Source organism: Carettochelys insculpta, chromosome 1 (genome assembly GCF_033958435.1).
Source record: "Carettochelys insculpta isolate YL-2023 chromosome 1, ASM3395843v1, whole genome shotgun sequence".
Classification (NCBI taxonomy): Eukaryota; Metazoa; Chordata; order Testudines; family Carettochelyidae; genus Carettochelys; species Carettochelys insculpta.
The window spans coordinates 311,598,305-311,611,076 of record NC_134137.1 but is presented as its reverse complement, the minus strand read 5'-3'; the positions used below and the strand labels follow the sequence as shown (position 1 = coordinate 311,611,076).

The 12,772-nt window shown below is 44.4% G+C and overlaps 1 protein-coding gene across 2 annotated transcripts in view; it reads left to right on the top strand.

Annotated features, from left to right (window-relative positions):
- Positions 1-4,010: 4,010 nt before the first annotated feature.
- RAB3IP (RAB3A interacting protein) overlaps positions 4,011-12,772 on the top strand; it is a 51,467-nt gene continuing 42,705 nt past the window's right edge. For both annotated transcript variants that reach the window (XM_075012919.1, XM_075012928.1), the window contains exon 1: positions 4,011-4,113. The gene's annotated coding sequence lies outside the window, so the exon portion shown is untranslated. The remainder of the gene's footprint in view (positions 4,114-12,772) is intronic.

Sequence of the window (12,772 nt, the reverse complement as noted above, 5' to 3'; positions counted from 1 at the left end):
GACTTCAAGCTAGTCCATAGGGGGGACAACCTTTTGACACCTAAGACTTCACAAAAAATGAACTTGTTTTGGGTGTGTTTGTATTTGGAAATGAGGTGGGGTAACCATTCTCCACAGAAACACATTATTTACCTCTTTGCATCCTTCTTTGATAATTAAGCTCTCTGTTACCAGCACCTCTTAAATCAGGTATAGTTTCATAAGCCAAGGCAAAAGTTGGTATGTGGGTCCCCCAGAATAACAGTTTTCACTCTTGAGCATCACAAAACACCTGGCATCGTGGTCTTTCCTAATGCAGCCCATGTTGATCAGGAATCAAACTCTGTCATCCACGTAGGCCTGAAAAACAATGGAGTAGAACCCCTTTGTGGTATGTATTCTTGTGCTCCTTGAAGAGGGCAAGCTATGGGCATGAGTCCCCCTTAGTGGCCAAGCAGAGTTTGGAAACTGCATTCTCTCAAGCCAACATTTATTTCAGGAATAAATGCTATACCCATCACCTGAGGATAAATAAACCACATGCCTGATTGTCCCAGAAACCTCTGCCTCCACTTTTCCCAGAATTGACTTCCCACCTCAAACTAGTTAGCATCAGCACCATTCTGATAGCCACTTTCCAAACAGTTGTATGTCTGGAAGAGCCAGGGCAGCCTCCTGCAGGTATCTTTATAGTGGAGAGTGGAGGCAATTGATCCACAAAGCTCTAGAAAGCTGGCTTTCTTCATGAGAAAGTTCTAGATACAATACCGGGCATCCCAAGTCAGCATGACCATGTGATCTCACCTGTCCATGCTTCTGAACCTGTCCTACTCTAAGCAGAGAGCATCTGTGACTATACCGAGTATCAGAAGTAGCATCAGCGAGCGCGAGTCTGCCACATCAGGGAGTTCTCCTCTTCCTTCTCTATTGCACATTCTATCAGGTGCCTTCAATGGGCCAGAAAATGCTTAGAAATGTCCACCAGTGCCTCTCATGGAAGCCCTGCCTGTTTCCTGACAGGAATGAAAGCACGAGTTCTTCAAAATGTTCCTTCTCTGTGTTTATGGCTCTGGTAGGTAGGAGCACACGGACCAGAATGACTGCACAGTAGGCTGTGTTGGGGGCTGTTCAAACCTCCTGTCATGTGCAAGGTGGACAGTCAGGTTCTCTCGCAGTGCACTACAGTCAAAGGGCTGGAGCAGTCACATGTCAGGAGGGTGCCAGGGAATCTGGGGTATTGCTGGTTTGATGCAAGTCTGGGTGCTGCAGTGCAGATGCCAGGCATGGGGCTGGGGGACCAAGTGGGGCAATTGCCCTGGGGTTTGGTGATATAAAAGGGCCCATAAGGTCCTGGCTGCCACTGTGACAGCAGCAGTGGCTGAAGCCATAGGCCATTTAAATGGCTGCTGGAGCGCTGCATGATGTGCTTTGGGCAGCACTCGGGTCAGGACGTGCTGTGGTCTGAGAGATACTGAGGGATGGCTGCCCCCAACTTTTCTGTCCCTTGTGGGGCAAAGAATAAGCCACCCCCCCCACCTTGCCCAATGGGGCTGGCAGCCCTGCTGCGGGTGCCAGAAAGAATGCCAGAGAGGGGCAACCCAACTCTTTCCGAGCCTCAGCCAATCCCCCAGAGTATGTTTATACATATGACTGCTCTAGCCCTTTGACTGCTTTATTTCAAAATAAACTATTCTGGAATAGATTTTCTGGAATAGAGTATTTCAAAATAACGCTGCTACACACTATGGCTACGTCGATGCTCCAAGGCATCCTTCAGTCTGCGTAGATGATGGATCGTGCCCTTCGTAACTCCATTTAAGATCGTCATTTGCAGCGCTGGCTGTGACTGTGGAGGCCCACACAAGAGTGACAGTCCTTGCTACATCTGCTGCATGTGTAATGTTTCAGAAGGGGCCTGGTAACGAGTGAGTTGGGAAGATGTGCTGCCTCATTAGATGCAGCACCTCATTAACATAATGGCAGCCATGCACGATTCAAAATGGACAGTTTTGAATTGTGTGCTGCCTGTGTAGATAGGAAGCCTTTCGAAAGCCCCTTTTTCCTAAAACCTAATAGGAAGAAGGGGCTTTCGAAGACTGGGGGTCCTTTTGAAAGGCCCCGGTCTACACAGGTGGCGTGCAATTCGAAAGCCACACTTTTGAATTGCACATGGCCACCTTTCTGCTAATGAGGAGGCACTGCATATTCATGGCAGTGCCTCATTAGCATCTTCCCAACTTGTTCATTACCATGCCCCTTCCGAAAGTAAGGGGCTAGTGTAGAAATAGCCAAAATGCATTTCAGAGTAGCCCTCAGCTATTTTGAAATACAGCATCTACACACAATAGAGCCAATTTCAAAATAGTCACTGGGCACACTATGGCTCATTTTGAAATAACTCTATTCCCTGTCTATGCAGTCCCTATTTCAATATAGCTATTTCAAAATAGGCACTATTGCTCATGGAATGAAGTTCACCTATTTTGAAATTATTTTGACATAGCAGCTGCGTTGTGTAGACGTGAGCTAGGGTTACCATATGAAAAAAGAGGACACTCCTGAGAGGGAGCGTATTGGTGTCAGTAGCTACCAACTTGCATTGCATTAATGTGTTATAGTATATCTAGTACATTAAATACAGTAGATACTGATATCTACACACTCCTTCAGAGGGAAATACAGCACTTTAAAGACTACCAAAATAATTTAAAGTGCTACATGACTGCTGTTTTGTTTTGTTAAAGTACAGGCTATTTCACTGGTACTATCCCTCTTCTTAGGGATGTCCTCTGTTGTGAAAGGTTAAGTATAGTAGCCCTATGCTAGCAAAATTATTTAGAAATAACTTTGCTGTGTGGTCTTACCCCCAGGCTATGTCTACACTAGCATTCATGCAAATGAGGCACAGATTTACAGATCTGGTGCCTCATTTGCATATTCTTGCAAAAGCACCTACTGCTTTCCTTCTTTTGAAAGAGCTATGTCTACACATGCTACTTCTTTCGGAAGCGGCATGGTAATGAGCTGTCTGAAAGCTGCTAATAAGGCATGGCTGTAAACTTCCCATGGAGTCTGGCACCACGTGCCCATATGTTAGTAAGGCATGGGAAATTTATATATGTGCCTCATTAGCATCTTGTGGACAACTCATTGCCATGCTACTTCTGGAAGATGTGGCAGGTGTAGACACAGCCATATGGATGTGGCTCTTTCAAAAGTAAATCCTATCTTCGAAAGAACCCTGCTGCAGCTACACCTCTTTTCTTCTTTTGAGGCAACACATATGTAAATCTGCAACTCATTTGCATTATCAACCATGCTCATTTGCATGCCTCTTTCAAAAGAGGAAGGGCCCGTATAGACACAGCCCCAAAGATTCTGCCTCTCCCATTAGCTTTACCTGCCTGGAGCGCCTGTCCCCTGCCCCCACCAGAGCCCCAACCCTTCCCCCCAGCCTCAACCTCCTAGACCCCCAGGCCCCGCTCACTAGCCCTATTCCCCAGGAGCTCCCTGCTGATTAGTCCTAATCCCGCCTTGAGGGGGCCTATTTCTCAGAGCAGGCATGTCCCACCCAAGCACCAAGTGACGCCTCGGCTGCGCTTGCGAAGGGGTGGGTGGCTCCGTACAGAACGGGACCCAGGTGCCAGAGAAGCGGGGCCAAGCCACAGCGAGCTCGGGGTGACAAGACCCCCTTGGGCGCCAGCCCCTTTCGAGCAGTGCCTGAGTGCGGCAGAGGAATTAACAGTGTCCCCCGGCCTCCGCTGCGCGCACGTTTCTGCCGACCCCCGGGCAGACACCGCTCCATTCACTGTTGCGCACCGCAGCAGACCCGCCACCCGGGCGCCTCGAGCTTGGCCCGGCACGGCCCCGCGTGCGCCTTTGGGAGCGCGCCGCACCTGCGGCTCCTCGCTGGGTCCGGGCGCGCTGCCGAGAGCTGCGCCTGGGCTGGGCGGGGCAGAGCTCTCCCCACCCAAACCCACCCGGCCAAGCCCGCTCAGACGGCAGCGGGGGCGGTGCGCGGAAGACGGGCAGTGTGTGCGCACGCGCAGATTCGGCGGCGCGGTGCCCCGCCCCGCGCCGGCCTGTGGGGAAGCAGCGGCGCCGACGCTGCGACCGGCCTGGCGGGCTCGGCAGGTAAGAGGCGGGGGCGGCTGGACCCCGGTGTGTGGGGCAAGACCCGTCTCCCATCTCCCCCCTTCCGGCAGACGATCAGCCTACGCTACACGCCGCCAACACCCGCCCGCCCCCCGTGCGCTCCCGGGTCCCCGAGACAGCCCGCCCCTGCGCCGCTGACCCCCCCCGACCTCAGTCAACGCGCTTGGGCAACGATCTGCCTGTAGCCGCGCCCCCCACCCCCCGGCGCTGCCCTCTCAGCCGGCTCCTGGGCAGAGCTGCTGGCCCGCCCCTCGCCCATCTGCCACCCGCTGCCTCTGCGGAGCTTGTCCGCCCCTCCCCAGGCTTGACCGCGTCTCCAGAGCGGCGTGCACCCGGGCGGGAGTGCTGGCACGGTTTGTATAGTGCGGGCGCCGAGAGCCGTTGAGCCCCCCTGGAAACCCTGCGTCCAAGGGAAAGGAGTTCAAGCGGAGTCTTCCTGCAACCAGCGCTCAGGAGTTACATGCGGCCCCCTTCAATACCCTGGGCCCAACAGCAGCTCTAGCTCCCCTTTGCAGCTCAAGCACCTCAGCCTCTGCAACTGTACGGAGCCTCTGCATGCAGACAGAACCAGGGGGGTGGTATTGAGTGCCCTGGGTCCTCCTTCTGTTAGCACCTGTCTGCTTCCCCCCCTGCAGCATGCGTGTATATAGACCAAGCCTCCTTTCTGAGAACCCAGGTAGGCTTCTGACTTATCCTTTCCCTGTGATCCAAACAGATCCTTTCCTTTTTTTCCTACCCTAACACTTGCATACCCAACACACTTGTGACACCAGGAACAACAGAGGCCTCTTTCTGTCCATGAAGATGGCTTCTGTGTGGAAAAAATAACAGTTCATACTAATGCTTGTTCTACCCCCCCTCCCCGTTGAAATATGTCATGTATGCATTTATTGTGCTATCAGTTATTCAGCAGAATTTTCTATGGGAAATATGTTGGGATTGCTATTTAAATACCAATGGCGTGATTTGTAGCCCGTAAGTCAGGTGTTGCAATTAAATGGTTGTATGTGTTCACAGTGAAACAGGGTAACTGTTCTCTACAGAAACATGTTCTTTATTCTTTGCACCCTCTTTGGTGTCCTCTGTCTTTGATGAGAAGTTAGTTGATGAGAAAAGAGATACTGTCAACTGAAAATTCAGTTTAAAAAAAAAGTTTTGGGTACCACCCCTAAAACTGTCTATTCACCTGCTGTAAAAGATCAAACACACAGGAGAAATTGAAACTGGTCATAGAGAGAGCTGTCAAATGCACAAAGTAGAAAAACCTGAAAAAGAATCATTTTCTCTAATTAAGTAAGCAGGGCAGAGTGAATACTTTATTGTAGCTAATGTTTTAAGTTACATGGCCATATGGGTTTACAAGTTAACAGAAAACATTAGGTGGAGAGAGCAAGTAGCAGGTGTGTCTGTGTATGTTAGGAGGTCACAGACTCATTTGTTTGTAGCAGCATAATACGTGCAGTATTTAGTGTTGAACCAACCAGCCAGTTGTTTTTAAGTCAATGGCATTCTTTTAAATTTGGTCATTTTTTTAAAATTCCTGCATAAATTTAGCATTCCAGCAGACCAACAAATTCAAGACATTGGGGAATACAAGTGCAATTAGAGTCTTAACAGCAACAGGAAGTCATGTGGCACCTTGTCAACTAACAGGTGCCACTGGACTTCTTGTTTTTGCGGATACAGACTAACAAGGCTACTCCTCTGATACTAGAGTCTTAATTTTTGTTATTTTAAAAGTTGAGATGTGCACATAGTAGTAGTTCTGCTGAAATTGTTCTCTAGCATTAAGTTCCTCAGCTATATCTGGCATTCAAACCAATATAGAAAGAGGCACTGTTACACAAAGCTTAAAGGAAAAGGCTTGCCTTTGTCATGAGTGAAAATCTGGCTTCTCGCTGTTCACTTTGATATTGAAAATTTCTCTTTGAAATTTTGATCAGAAGCACTTCCAGACCTGAAGTGACAGTTTTGGATTTTTTAAAAGTGCTTATCTTCTCTGTTGACATTTTCATTGTGTTGTTTATAAAGTATTTTTTTTCACAGAAGAAAAAAGCTGCATGTGATATGGAGGTTAACAAGCTGTCAGTGTAAATTACTAACTCTTAAGTAATGAGGTTTTTAGTTGAGCTCAGTTTCATAATGTGGTTGTGTTGGAGTAAGAAGACAGATTTTAGTTAACTTTTTTGTAGCTGACCGCTTGTGATCAAATATTTATAGTAAATCTTTCTAAACATTTTTCTGATACTGCATTAATGAATTTCCAAGTAAATATTACAGCTAATAAACACTCTAAGGGGACAAGTAACAGAGAGTAAGCCGTGCTAGTCTATACACTATCAAAACAAAAAGCAGTCAAGTAGTACTTTAAAGACTAGCAAAATAATAATAAACCTAATAAACTATTTTGCTAGTCTTTAAAGTGCTACTTGACTGCTTTTTGTTCTAATGGGACAAATCTGAATTATTATGTAAATATAAAATACATAACTACAATAATATTTTACACAGTTTCAGAGTGTTGGCGTTTTGTTTAGTTCACAGTTGGCATGTTTGTTCTCTTACCTTTGCTTTGTATTGTTTTAGTTGTTTGTTCTAGTTTCATGAAGGTGTCTCTTTACACAGTCTTAAGTATGGTAGCCAAAATGCTTAACTGGCTCTAAAATTTGTGGTACTTATGAAATTGATAATCAGCCCCTTTTTAGAAGCAGACATAAGTTTTGTTTTTTTAATTTGGAAACTTGTATTGACAAAGGTCATCTGCTTAATTATATCTTAATTGTTTGACAAAGTGGGAGTTGGAGAATATGGGGGGAAATGAAGCCTGATTAACCATTAATATCCTTTTAATACTATGTTACGTTTTATTACATGACACATACTGAAGTGTAAGTATTGAGTGTGGCCACATCATGCCTTCCATGGTTTTGTTTCATTTAGCAAGGTTATGCCTCCATTGCACTAGGTTAATATTACCTTGTGAGCAAAGTAGACTAAATAATTTACCATTGCCATTATGCGTTTAATAAATAATGTGCACATACCTTGCAGCTGATGCTGTAATACCCAGCAGTAGTAAATCTTTTTACATTATATTTAAAAGAGGAAACTTTTGCAATAGAACAGTCAGAACTGTCCTTCTCAATGAAAGGACCTATCTTTCATCAATGTATAGAAATGTAGTCTTGCAGCCTGTATTAATTTTATTTAAAATTCAGTTTTAATAATTTTAAAATCTCATGAACTACTTTTATAGTTGTCCTAATGCTGATCACGTCTGTCAAAGAAGCAACTTATTTGCTTTTATATTTTTGGAGTTTTATTTCAAATTGCATGCTACAATAATTCAAAAATATGACAGTTAAAACTAACTCTGTCACAATTTCAGTAGAAAAGATGTTGTGATTGAATGGAGCATGAACGTGGCGTCCAAAATGTTATTGAATTGGTTGGTCTTCAGAGTATCTGCCAACCAGGATGTTTTTATATGACAGTAAGGTCTTGGAGTATGCCACCCCGGTCTTACGTGGCTGACCTCGATTCCTACTGTAAACCCTGTAGTGCACTTTCCATTTGCACTTAACTCGCTCCTCCTGTCCTGGCCTGAAAAATACATGCCTCTCTGCAGTGTCTTTCTGGTGTTGTTGCTTCAGGAAAGTTGTCAGCTAGTAGCAGTCAGAGTTGGGTCAGAATCAATGAGGGAAGTAACACGGCTTATCCTGTTATTGCAAACACCAGAATCTGCAGTTTTACTTCATTTTTCACCCAGCAGTTATGAAAAAAAAATCTGCAACCACACTTGTACTTTGGAGAAGTTATTTTGTGAACTGCAGACTGCATGGATTAATTGTGACTGAAATGAGCCAGATTTTGAAATAGAATACTATTTCCCAAACTCAGACATTCACTTCAGTGATTACAGACAACTGTATAAACGTTGGAAGTGTGATTGCAGAGTGGCAAGTCTCTGATTAATGAGAGAAAAACAAGAATGAACATAACAAACCTCTGTGATTTAATAGTTAAAATAATCTTTTCACTGGTTTGTAGTTGAAATTCCAAGTCACTATTTTGAATTCCACATGATGGGGAGTAAGGAAAGGATGGAGGGACTCGTAGGTGCTGTGATACAATCTGCTGTTAGTGGTCAAATGCTGGTAGTCCGGGTTTATCATGTTTGTTTTGTTTCTTCCAACAGGAATCCCTCCCATTATTGTAGTAATAAACTTTTAAGTCATTCATTTACCAGGGTCTTGTGTGGCTTCTGTTGCCACTGGTTCTCTTCAGGTTTGGCAGCTGGCTGTTCCTGGTGTGTGTCTATGTATGTGTTTCTGTCTCAAACAGCTCTTTCAAACAGGGACTGAGAATTTGTTGCTGTCCCAATGATTATATTAAGAGTCATTTGTTCCTGACTGGGAGACTTCAGTCGTCTCCCGTTAGTCTCCATGCTGGATTTGAGGGTCACTAGGGCAGCATCTCAGCTGCCGAATTCATCATGAAGAACAGTTAGCTTCCTGCTGGGTGCAATGACCAGGTCCAAGTTGTCCTCAAATGGGCATACTGATGAGCTGGTTGAGGTGCAGTTCTTGTCCTTGGGCTACTAGCATTCAGTTTTCAGTCTCTTAATTTAACAGTAAACCCTTGAGTCATGCGGGAATTGTGTTCCTGCAATGCCAGCATAACTCAAATTTGGGCACAAATTGAGGGGGGATGGGAATGAGGCTGCATCTCCCCTAAGCTTGCAGGAGTGGTGGGATTACTGTATGCTCCCTGCACTGATCACTTACAGGGTGCATGCTTTTTGGCTATCTGCTGGTGTATGTGATCTTACTCCCTTCACATTAAAATGTTTCATACATGATGAAATGGAAGTCACAGAGCACAGGCATTGCTGTGGAGAGAAACTGATAGGATTTTTGTTCCCACTTTGCTTCCTAATCTGAATTCTGCATCTTTGGCACTTGTCTGCTAGTTGGGCAAGGAAAAGGCATGTCATTCAGGCAGGTATTCTCCCTTCCAATCATGCAGAGGATTTGCTTCCCTGTTTTTTCTGCTCATTGAGGGAATTGGGATGTAAGTGAGAAGTGGGGAGGAAAAGAGTGAGCATGTGATTGTGGGTACGTAGATGGGCTTATTGAGAAAGGGGAGAACTTAACTGAAGTGGTTGGTAGGAGAAGCTGAATTGACTTAAGGTGGAAGGCAGTGGCTTTGGGCATGATGGGGGCATTTTTCAACTGATAGTAAATTCCTTCATGTAGGTGTTATGGCACTTTTTCTGTCCCTTTGAGCTTTTAAAATGTTGAAAACAAAACAGACTTCCAGTAGGAAGAACCTTAAAATGAAATGGTTGAAGTTTAACTAAGAAGAATCAGTCTGCGTTTTTGTCAATCTGCTCCTTCCCACATTTTTATTTTTTAACAACCTTTATCTTTGAAGTACATTATTGGAATATTTATGGTAGGCAAGGACTGATGTAGAAAAAAAATAAGGTTCTTTTACTGAAGAAATTGCTTACATGGGTACTTTAAAATCTGCATGTTTGTGGTACAGTGGAGGAGCTGTGGATTTATAATTTACTCTGTTTACAAAACAAACACCTTGCAAGTGCAGGGGAGGGGTTACCACTGTTATAGATAATTATAAGTAACATGTTTCTGCAGAAAAACAGGAATGCAAAGATGTCTCTTTTAAACCAAACATGGTTCTTAGCATGCATTGTATTTGGCGTTTTCTGCAAGACTTCTCAGAATTGTAGCATGGGCATACATAACTCAGAAATGGCACAGTGAAGCCATTGTGCATTGTGTTCAGGTGCATTGTGTTCAGGTTCAGACTTGGGCTTTGGTTTTTTTTTTTAAACTTACATGTAAGTGTATTTACACAGCTAGTCACATAAGGAAATAATGATATACATGTATCCAGGATCACTACAATACTGGAGGTAGAAATTAGTTTGTTTTGGTAAGGTTTTCTGTAATGTGATGTTCCCTCATTTTTAACTCTCTTTTAATGAAATTGACCAAAAAGTAATGCAGTAATCCAAATTATTGCAGATTGATGATCTCCACCTTGGACACACTCCTTGTGTTGGGCAAGTAAAAGACATGCCAAAAATTAACAAACTGGCTGCAAATATAATACTAAGTGTATCACATAATCTTTGTTTCAAACCTCTTCTCTCTTGCATCACCCTTCGTCATCATTTGTAGTTCTATTGCTTTCCAAATTGCAAAGTCTGTAGCTTCGAGAACAACACAAAGTCTTGTAGCACCTTATAGACTAACAGATACTTTGGAGCATAAGCTTTCGTGGGCAAAGACCCGCTTCATCAGATGCATGAGTGGGGGGGTGGTTTCAGAGGGGTATTTAAAGAGTGGGGTCCCAGTAAGAGGGAGGGCCCCACTCTTTAAATACCCCTCTGAAACCACCCCACCACTCATGCGTGTGATGAAGCGGGTCTTTGCCCACGAAAGCTTATGCTCCAAAGTATCTGTTAGTCTATAAGGTGCTACAAGACTTTGTGTTGTTCTCGAAGCTACAGACTAACACGGCTACCTCTCTGATACTTGACACAAGTGATTGGCACTTAATTTTTCCTCCAGGTCTCCAGATTGAACCCTGAAGTGTAGAGCTGTGCCTTTTACAAGGGGTTGGCGGCCCTGTGAAATTTCTTCAAAATTGGGGTATCTGGTTTTAAAGTGTCCATAGTCTCCCTGATTTTATGCTGAAAACACAGTTGTGTTAGAACTCTTTCAATTAATAAGGTGAATTTTCACCTTATGGTGGGTGGGTGGGTGTGGGAAAGCAGATATTTGTGCATAGCAGTTGTATTAGTATTTTACCACTTCATAATATTACTATTCTGTATGCCTATGTTAACACGAGAGGGTTTTTCCGGCAAAACTGGTGTTTTGTTGGAAAAACCCAGGTAGCACCTACAAGCAAAATGCGCATTATTGACAGAGTTTCGACAAAACTTGGCACATCCACTGGCAGTGCTGTGCCTCTCTACGGTCAGGTATATCGCCTTTGTCAACAGTCTTCTGTCAACAAAAAAGCCAGGTAGACACTTCAGGACCCCTTTTGTTGACAAACAGGGCTTCCAGTTCCCCGGGCAGCACTGTTTGCTGAGCTTCTGCTTGGCCCTTCTGTTGAGCAAGGCACCAGGCAGTCTGACCACTCTCTGTCGACAGAGCAGATTGTTCTTTCAGTCCACTTTTTATGTGTGGGTGTGATCTGTCAACAGAGGTTTTGCTGGAAGATCTCTTCAGACAGTAACTTCTGTTGACTGACTGCTGTAGTGTACATGTAGCCTCTATCTTTGGTTTGATATAATTTGCTAAAGGTGCTGTAATATGATGGGGTTCTGGGCCCAGCTAAAGAAATCAATCCAGGGTATGTCTCCTTAAATCCGGGCCTCTTACAGTCCCAGACTGGGATTTCCTTCTCACTGAGGCAAATCCGATCAGCCACAAAAGTAGCTGTTAGTCCCACTGGCCAGCCAGAAGCTACGGTAGCAAACCCACAGACTTCCCAGCTACTGTACCAGCCCAGACCAACAACCCCAGACTTAGGTGAAAGGTTTTAAAACCTATTTCCTCAATTCCATACAGATTCTCTTGGGCCCCAAAGAGTACAGCCACAGTCCCTGGTCAATATATGCTTGGATCTTACCCAAAAACAACATGCTTGCCCAAATCCTTTAGGTCTAAATAGCTTAAGATTTACTTCAAAGAAGGAAAGAATAGGGTTAGAGAGAGCAATTGCTAAACTGATACTTTACATACATCAATTACAGTTATTGATGCAGGCCAGCGATGTTCTATGCTGATTCTTGAAAGCTTTTACAAGCTTTCTTTTGGGGGATGGGCCCCAAGTTCAGACAGGCTTAATTCATGAGGACTGAAGAACAAAGATGGTCCCTGCCAGGGCCAGTCTTATAGTTTTCTCTGTGCAGAGGGACAGCTCTGTTCTTCTCCAGTAGGTCTTGGCTCACCACCTGACCTGGTGGGTTACTGTGCTGTTTCCAGTCGTTGCATCCCAGGAGGATGTGTACTGGACGTCTGGGCCTTTGCTTGTCCAATGTCCTGGCTTGGTTGGAGATCTACCTCCCATTTTGAATCTTAGCGCTGGAACGTTTCTAATACAGCTTCAGAGCGAAAATCTATAACTTTATGTACAAACATGGCACAGACATATAACTAGCGTACACAGATTCAGGGCATAATCAGCTTTCATTAGACACCTCACACAGCCCCACGGCACAATATTTGGTGCCAATTGATACAATGGACGCATAAAATGGCTTCCATATCCATATAAAAATCCGATCATGTCATACATGCCAATGAAGAAGCTCATTTTTTTTTCTGAGTAGTTCTCTTGACTCTTTTTGTTGCCTGAATAAACTGCTTCAGGAACAGCTCTATAATTTGGCAAATCCTAGAACTGTGGGAGATTTGTTTAAAGATGCCAATTGGAAATAAACCAAGACATTGGAATATGGGCTTTCCTGTGTTCCTGTTTGTTTGTTTTGTTGTGATCAAAAGTAGAGTATTGATCTAGGGTGGAAGAGTGGTTTTATCTAAGCTTCCATTTTTCTCCTGTAACTTCTGTTCCATACTCCACTACATACAAT